Source organism: Leptonychotes weddellii, unplaced genomic scaffold, assembly GCF_054177405.1.
Source record: "Leptonychotes weddellii isolate Sample4059 unplaced genomic scaffold, ASM5417740v2 HiC_scaffold_7905, whole genome shotgun sequence".
Lineage (NCBI taxonomy): Eukaryota > Metazoa > Chordata > Mammalia > Carnivora > Phocidae > Leptonychotes > Leptonychotes weddellii.
The window spans coordinates 1-9107 of NW_028049437.1; the positions used below are offsets into that span (position 1 = coordinate 1).

At 44.9% G+C, this 9107-nt stretch overlaps 1 long non-coding RNA gene across 2 annotated transcripts; it reads left to right on the plus strand.

The window, feature by feature from the left end:
* The first annotated feature begins 241 nt into the window (after nucleotides 1-241).
* Nucleotides 242-8803, plus strand: LOC145719872 (uncharacterized). Of its 2 annotated transcripts, none has more exons than XR_014142654.1 (3): nucleotides 242-604; nucleotides 4748-4833; nucleotides 8096-8803. It is a non-coding gene; the product is annotated as an uncharacterized LOC145719872 (long non-coding RNA). The 2 variants fall into 2 exon arrangements; XR_014142655.1 differs by lacking the exon at nucleotides 8096-8803 and adding an exon at nucleotides 7929-8089.
* Nucleotides 8804-9107: the final 304 nt, after the last annotated feature.

A 9107-nucleotide genomic window follows, 5' to 3' on the forward strand; every position in this document is an offset into this window, starting at 1 on the left:
TGTGAATTGTGTAAGACTGATCAATCACAGACCTGTACCTCTGAAACAATACATTATATGTTAAAAAAAAAAAAAAAGATAGCAGGGAGGGGAAAAATGAAGGGGGGGTATCGGAGGGCGAGATGAACCATGAGAGACTATGGACTCTGAGAAACAAATTGAGGGTTCTAGAGGGGAGGGGGGTGGGGGGATGGGTTAGCCCAGTGATGGGTATTAAGGAGGACACGTTCTGCGTGGAGCACTGGGTGTTACACGCAAACAATGAATCATGGAACACTACATCAAAAACGAATGATGTAATGTAATGGTGACTAACATAATAAAATTAATAAAAATAAATAAGAGGCTGTCTTGTTTGCAAAAGACTCATGCACGTTTGTGTTGCAGGCTGGGTAATGGGATCCCTGCAAGCCTGTCTTGTCTGGAGTGCCGTGCCAAGGCATCTCAAATTATCCTTGCTTTTTTCACCTGTAGAACCAAAATTGAAAAAGAGAAGAAGGAGCATGCCAAACTGCATGGAATGATTCGCACTGAAATCAGCGGGGCTGAAATTGCCGAAGAGATGGAGAAGGAGCGGCGGCTTTTCCAGCTACAGATGTGCGAGGTGAGCCTCAGGGGTGTGGGCTGCAGCTACGGGTGCGCGAGGTGAGCCCCGGGAGTGCGGGCTGCAGCTATGGGTGCGCGAGGTGAGCCCCGGGGGTGCAGGCTGCAGCTACAGATGTGCAGGGTGAGCGCCGGGGGTGCCAGGGTTGGGAGGGGTGAAGTGCAGGTTCCAGGGGGTGGTGGGTTCCAGGTGGTGGGCTGCAGGCAGCCTGCCTTCACTGGCATGTGAACTCCTCTGGAGAGTGCATGCTTCCCAGAGGCTTCAGACATCACAGCAATGCATTAGTGGACTCCATTTGTCCAATTTCTCTTACTAGGGGAGGCTGAGTCTCTTGGAGGGTGGAATGAGCTGAATCTAACCCCAACCATTAATTAAAGGTAGGGAAGAATCTAAAGAAACATCCTCTCTGGCCTCATACACATACCCAGACTCACCTCTCACGGGTACATTACTAAAATACTCTCCATTACTGTTTTTTAATGAGGTATCTGGGTTCCCATTATAGCAGTGGAAGCCATGAGGAGGGCCAGGGAGAAGTCAGCTGGAAAAACCTGCAGCTGGTCCCCTGTGGGTCTCTGAGTGAGGGAGGGAGGGAGAGTGAGCGCACTACATACTGTGGAAGCCAAGCCACCTGCCTCTGAAGTGCTTGCACCGAATTCACTCATCAAGGCAGGAGGCCCTGGGGAGCTCCTCTGCTCCGCTCCGTTCTGCAGCCTGAGCCCTTGCCTTTGGGGATGGGGAGGGAAATGGCAGCACTGATGCTCTGGGACACGTCCCTGCTGGAGGCTGAGGGGTGCAAGATACCAGAAACGAGTCATGAAGGCCTTTGCTTCCAGCCTTGTTATGCCTTGCTTGTGGGTCGTTGTAAAAAAGGCCTCTGGACACCATGCCAAGCTCTGCCTGAGGGTTCGCCCTCCCGGCAGTGGCCGTGAAGCCCCTTGAGCTTGACGGTGCATGTGCCGAGCCTGTGCAGACTTCAGCTTTCGATGTGCGGAGTGCGCAGGAATGATCGTGACAGCTACTGAAACTGGCTCAGCCTACTCTCGTTCCCCGGGAGCGGTCAACAGCAAAGCTGAGCCACGCAGCACTTTCTGACTTCAGAATGTTTGTTAATTGCAGCGGGAGTTTAGCTTGTAGAAATGTCTATTTTAGGAGTATATTTAAATCTTAAGTGGTCACTGGAGCAGAACCAGTCCCAGGATCAAGGATAGGATATTAGCCTGACATTAGTATGGCCACTCCAGCTCTCTTCGTTTCTGTTTGCATGGAATTTCTTTTTCAACCTGTGTCAGTGAATCTAAAGTGTGTTTCCTGTAGACAGTGTGTTTTAAATCTAGTCTGACAGTCCCTGCCTTTTGATGGGATTGTTTAATCCATTCACATTTGATGTTGCTATTGATGTGGTTGGATTAATGTCTGCTCTTTTTTTTTTTTATGTCTCATGTCGTCTTTGTTCCTTTGTTCTTCCTTTGCTATTTTTTTTTTCATTAAGTGAATATTTGGAAAGTTAACTAAGCTCCAAGTCTTACTGTAGAGAGGAGAGTGGATGTTTTTAGATACATGTTGTTTTGTAAACAGACCTCATATGTAACAATGCCTGTCTGGCCAATTTCACACAGTGTCCCAGGAATCAGCCCAGAGGGTGTGAGATGGCATAGGAAATTGCTGTTTGTTACGCAAATACTAGGTATTATTTCTGTTTAATTGGGGTAAATTAAGTAGCGGTATTTTACAAAGAATGGGTTTGGAACAGGTGTGCGTGTGTATGTTGTGTTCAGGTTATGCTCTTTTGTTTGGCTAGTAAGGAGGAAACACATTTGCTTAAACTCTGCAAAAGACTGCTTGTTTAAAAACGTTTAGTGGGGCCGCCTGGGTGGCTCGGTCGTTAAGCGCCTGCCTTCGGCTCAGGTCATGATCCCAGCGTTCTGGGATTGAGCCCCGCATCGGGCTCCCCGCTCGGCGGGAAGCCTGCCTCTCCCCCCTCCACTCCCCCTGCCTGTGCTCCTCTCTCACTGTGTCTCTCTCTGTCAAATAAATAGATAAAATCTTTAAAAAAAAAAAAAAAGATTTAAAAACGTTTAGTGAATTGTGAAAATTAGTGTATCTTTGAGGTGAGGGGCGCTGCATTGCTTTCTGTGCTATGCACCCAACACCAGTTACCTTTCCCCTCCAGGTCTAGGTGAATGCATCCTGTGCACTGGTGAAATAGTTTATTATATTGCAAATGTACTGTCTAGATGATGGCTCTCAGCACACCTGCTAGGCCAGCCCCCCGGGGAGGTTTGGGGCCCCATGTGTGCTGAGCCTAGCAGATCCAGCAGTTAGCATGATGTGTGCAGAAGCAGGGCTGGAGTCTCCAGAGGAGGACACATCCGATGAAGGATGTACATGTGGGCCAAACAGAAGTGGGCTGGAAAGGGCTCTCCGTGGGGGAAGGAGGAACGTTTGAAAAGCAGTCCCCCCAGAATCTGACATCTCAAAGTGAATAGATTGCTGTAGTTAATTATGGTAAAGTTGTTCAGCCAGTTCCTCACACTGAAGCCCTCAAGTTTCATAAATGCTTGCCATTGTTTAGGTGTTTGAAATTTTAGATGCCCAAGATCTAATCTAGAAGAATGGCTTTCAGGTGTTTATTTTATTGTGGAACTTTTTCTTCAAAACGAATTTTGTAGAGAAATTCAGTGTGGTGTAATAAATAGGTAATACAGAGCATCTGTGTGTGGGGAATGTATGAGAGATCCTGTTGTTTTTCTGTGATTATAAAAATATACTTTTAAAAATTAGTCTATATATATGAAATTAAAAATCACCCCAAATTTTACTCACCAGAAGATAAGTACTTTACCATCTTTCATATATCCCTCTGTGTACCTTCATAAAAATAATTTGTATAAACAGGATCGTTCTCTACTGGTGCTTTGTAACCTGATTGTTTTGACTCACTTGTATGTCTTGGGCATCCTTCGGTGCCGGAAAGTCTCTGCTTTATTGGCTTCATGGCTACATAGCAATTTTTGTGTGTGGCTGAACCATACTTTAATTTTCCATTCATTACATTTGGGTTGCCATTTGTTACTTTTACAAACAAGTCCGCACTGAACCTTGTTTTCTATTCATCTTTGTAAACTCTTATGATTATCTTCTTAGAGGGTAAGTTCCTGTAAGTAGAAGTTCTGTGTCAAAAGGTCCACACGTTTTAAGTTTTGACTTAAGTCACAGAGAAGCATCTTATTAACCACTTAGCCATTTTGACATTGCCAGGCATCTTATTCGGTTAACAGTGAATAAATATCAGACCGAAGGAAGGAGAACACATAAAGGTGCTTGGTGTAGGAAAAGGACATTTTGTAGTTGATTTTGTAGCAGCTTCTTCTCTCCGGCTGGACTTCTGGCTTGAACGTGAGCTTCCCAGGTTATGGCTGAGAAGCCTGTGTGGTCAGCAGTGGTGGCCGCTCTTTCGGGGGCATCCAGTCTCAGAGATGACAGGTCCTCAGAGTTCTTTATGCCATGTCCTGACGGTGGAGGGAACAGGGAATTTATGGAGTCTTTTGTTCTGTAAACCTTTAGCAAAGAACAAATGTATTTCCTGAGGCTGGTTTTGTAGATTCCTGGGACTTCCTGATATTTTAGTGGTCATTCCTGAATTCTCCAAGTTAAAAATGCCTTTCGTTCATTTCAACTTAAAATTTGGTTTTTATAACAATCACATTTTTTTTCAGTGCCAGGATTAGAGATGTGGTGATAAGAGTCTCAACTACAAAACACTGGCAGTTAGTGTTGCAGATGATGACCTGCCCAGAGAAGGGATGGGGGGTGCAGAAAGATGCGGACAGAAAGAGCCCATTCACTTTAACCATCTGCCTTCTTTGTGCAGCTCGAAGAAAATTTCCTCTAGCAGGTTAAGATCCAGCATCTTACTACTAGGAGTTTTTGGCACCTAAAGTTAAATGTTTAATTACCTGGACGTTGGATAATTCATTTGGCACCAAACAGAGAAATGTTCAGTTCTGGTGTTTCAGAAAATGCTCAGCACCTGCCATGACCTCTACCCTTAGCGAAAGATGTCGGAGAAGTAGAGAAAATGATCTGTGCTCAGAAGCTCGTGTTCTGGGTCTGACATACCCTTTTGTGTTTTTTTAACAGTATCTGCTGAAGGTCAATGAAATTAAGATTAAAAAGGGAGTGGATTTACTTCAGAATCTGATCAAATATTTTCATGCCCAGTGCAAGTAAGTTCTTTTTCTTTGTTGTGATGTTATTTCAGCTGTTTTTATGGCAACTTCTGGTAGATAATATAGTATTGTATCAAGGAAAATAAACACTCCTTTAAAACTCTGTTGTAAAAGGCATGAAGTACTAACACCCATTATAACACGGTGAACCTTGAAAAAACATGTTAAGTGGAAGAAGCCAGACACAAAAGGCCAAATTCTGTAGGATTTTATTTACTCGGAAGATCAGGAATAAGCAAATCTACAGATGAGTGATTGCCAGGACTTAGGGGGAGTAGGGAATTACTGCTGATTGGGGTAGTGAAAATATTCTGGAATGAGACGGTGCTGATGATTGCACGATTTTGTGAATATACTAAAACCACTGAATTGTACACTTTAAAAGGGCAAATTTTGTGGTTAAAGAATCTTTCTCAATAAACAATATAACAATCTATAGTAATTATCAGATGTATTTATTTTTACCCTTTTTTCAGAGGGACAGACTGGTTTGATCTAACACATGATTCACAGATGGTTTTTGTTTGCAAGAAATTAGTTGGGGTTAAGGCAGTATATTAAATTTCATATATGTATATTTTTAAAGATTTTATTTATTTGAGAGAGAGAGCATAAGCAGGAGCAAGGGCAGAGGGAGAGGGAGAAGCAGACTCCTGGCTGAGCAGGGAGCCTGATGCAGAGTTCGATCCCAGGACCTCAAGATCATGACCTGAGCTGAAGGTAGACGCCCAACCGACTGAGCCACCCAGGCATCCCGATATATTATTTATCCTATAAAGCAAGTGACAGTGCTGAGCTAAGGAGGCTGAATATGGTAGAGAAGGAGAGGCTTCCGTGTTTGCGTCTGCCTCACATAGTCAGCTTGGCCAGCGTGTGAGCCCTGCATAGCCTGACCCTCATCATGCCTCGCTCGCTCACTCGCTCGCTCGCGCCCCCTCTCACTTCTGCCTGACCCTCAGCCCTAACACAAACCAGCCCCTGGCTCATCTGTCGCTTGCTGAGCAGGTGCCCTGTGTCCGGCACTGTGCTGGATGCTGGAGATAAAGGAATGTCCATCACAGACATTGTTCCTGCTCGAATCAGCTAGGCAAGTGGGCTGAAGCAATGGGTTTATGATTGCACATTTGAAACGTGTTCGGAAGTGATGGAATCTAACAAAGAATAGAAGGACCTGATTTAGATTGAGGGCAGACACGGGATTTTTCTTCCTTTTTTTTTTCTGTTTCTTGTATTCTCCAGCCACCAGACACAGTACCTAGTCCATAGTAGATATTCAGATACTTTCTGAACTAGCTGCAGGCCTCTTTGAGGAGACATGTATTCTGAGATCTAAAGGATCTAGCAGAGAAGGAGTAGGGAAAGAACATTCCAGGCAAAGTCAAGATCTCGAGGCAGGAAAAAGCCCAGTGTGACATAAGCATAATGAGTGAGGGGGGGAGGGTAGTGTGACATGAAACCGGATGGAAAAACGAGAGACGTAGATGGCCTTAGGAGCCCTGTGAAGGGTTTTAGATTTTATTCTAAGTGTATCAGGGAGCTCTCAAAAGTTTTAAGCAGGGGATTCATTCAGCAAATATTGAGCTCCTACTATGTGCCAGGCACTATTTGAGGTTCTGGTGATACTTCTTACTCATGAACCTTCAGTTCTGACGGGGTGGATAAATAGTAAACACAGAAGAAAATATGTAACAGTTTTAGGGAGCGGGTGTGGCTATGAACAGGTGAAACAGTGTGATGGATGGAGCGAGAGCAGAGTCGATGGGAAACACCTGGGGAGACTTCTTGGTTCCATTCTCTGTTTTAATAAGGGACAAACAAGAGTGGGTATGGGTGATCACTTAGGTACACAGTCCTGTTCCTGCACCATCCAGGGCCAGTGAGGTCTTGGCCTAGACTGGTGACAAAGCCAGCGGATGGTGTGACTGATGTGAGAAATCCTTGGAGGTTGAATGCCCCACCTGTCTGTCGCTTTTCCCCAGACAGGCCATGCCGCACACTGATATGCCTCTGCACACGCTGCTCCCTTTGCTAGAATGTCCCAACGCTCCCTTTGTGCCTTCCCCTAGCTCTGGTCATCCCTGAGACCTACCTACTGCTCCTTTGAACTCGCCCGGTCTTCCCCAGCTGGAATTACTTCTCTTCCTTCTGCATTATCACTATACCAGCTGTTTATCTACAGAATGGCATCTTTCATACTGCGTCATGTCTCTCACCAAACTGTGTCTCCTTTAAGGAAAGGGGCCATGATATTATTTGTTTAATGTGCAGTGCATGGTGCATGTACCTGGCACATGGTTGCAGTGGTGAGTTGCACTATTGAACTTAGCTCAGCCTTGGAATTAATACGGCGCTCGTGACCGTGCGTCTGCGAAGCAGCTGAGGTCCAGCAGCAAAAGACGCTGTGCTGTGTGGTTCATCCTAGGTTAAAAGAAGAGCTCCAAGCTTGGAAAAAAGAGTCTCAGAGGATGGAAAAAGACCCCTAATTTGTAGAATTTTCAAGATGAACTATTTTATAGAGACTCAGAATCCTAACTTTGTGATTAACATGCAAATTACTTCTTCGGTAGTTATCCTTGTAACCTTATGTGAGGCAGATTAGGAAGTGGGTCGCTTCCTTGCTAATATTTTATTTTTAAGAAGCTATTCTGGGATTTCCTTTTTTCTCTTTATTTTGCCCAAACTGATCCGTTGGGTAGCAACAGACCACTTGTGGAAAAGTGAACTAGTTGGCCTTTTATGGGCATGAGCTCAGTAACCTTTAAAAACGATGAATCTTCCATTACTTCCTCTGTGTGTGTGTGTGTGTGTCTGTGTGTGTGTGTGTGCATGCTGCATGCTCTTCAAATCACTTGCACAGCTTTGACTTTTCTATTTCTAATTCACATTCTGGGGGATAAACTGCAGAGCTGGAGTGACTCAGCCGTTGGACAAAGGACCATGTGGCTGTACATTGTTGGTTCTTGTAGCTCCTTCATGTTCCCCAGTTAACATTCCCAGTCTCCCGTCCTCACCCCAGAGGAGTGCTGGGCCCTGAGGGGCAGGGGCAGCCTGCTCGGCCAGTGCCCGTTCTCACACGCTGCTATTCTCTGCAGGTATGAAGAGGCCTCTGGGTGTAGACTAGACTCTGGGAGCCATGTTTGGGTGTTCACCCTTAGAACTGCCTAGATATGTATTATTTTGCTTTTTATTCATATTTGCTTTTTATTTTCAGTGATCTTGAAGAGTACTTCATGTTCTTTGTTGTTTATTTCATTTAAAGAAAGAAGTTGCATCTCTGCCTGGTTCCTGGAATATCCTGAAAATCTGTCTTATTAGCCTTTGCTGCTGAAGGTTGAGGCTCTTACTCTCTAATGGAATCTAGAAATAGGGCAGTCTCTAAAACAATAATAAAACAAAAACAGCTATGTTCTAAATAGTGGTGATGAATGTTGAATTGACTTGTTCTTTGAGCAGTTACCTGCTGAGAACCACAATGACCAACTGTTGCCTGATGTACTTGGGATACGGCGTTGAATGAGACACAGGGCCAGGGTGCAGAGGGCAGGCAGGGCTCGGGCCATGAGAATGGGGTGCTCTTATAAAGCCTATAGGCGGAGGGAGAGGCCACCCTGCTTGGTGGGAGCTTGAAGATTGAATCTCAGTGGGTGCATTTTAAAGGCTTGGGAGTTTGGTCAGGCTGGGTAGAAAACATTTAATAAAAAACAAAACTGATATTTAGTAATATTGATGGTAAATATTGTTTGATTGAAGCTTGAGAAAGTGTTACTGGTTCAACCTAAGAAAAATGTGCAGGGTTTGTACTTAGAAATGCTACAGTGGGGGCGACTGGGTCGCTTAGTTAGTTAAGCATCTGCCTTGGGCTCAGGTCATGATCTCAGGGTCCTGGGATTGAGCCTCACATTGGGCTTCCTGCTCAGCAGGGAGTCTGCTCTCTCTCTCTGCCCTCCCCCTCCCCCGCTCATTCTCTCTCTCTAATAAATAAAATCTTTTTAAAAAAGGAAAAAAAAATGTCACAATGATGGGGCACCTTACTGGCTCAGTTGGTAGAGCATGTGACTGTCATCTCGGGGTTGTGAGTTTGAGCCCCACATTGGGTATAGAGATTACTTAAAAATAAAATCTTAAATAAGTCAAACAGAGAAAGACATGTATCATATGACCCCACTGATATGAGGAATTCTTAATCTCAGGAAACAAACTGAGGGTTGCTGGAGTGGGGGGTGGGGTGGGAGGGATGGGGTGACTGGGTGATAGACACTGGGGAGGGTATG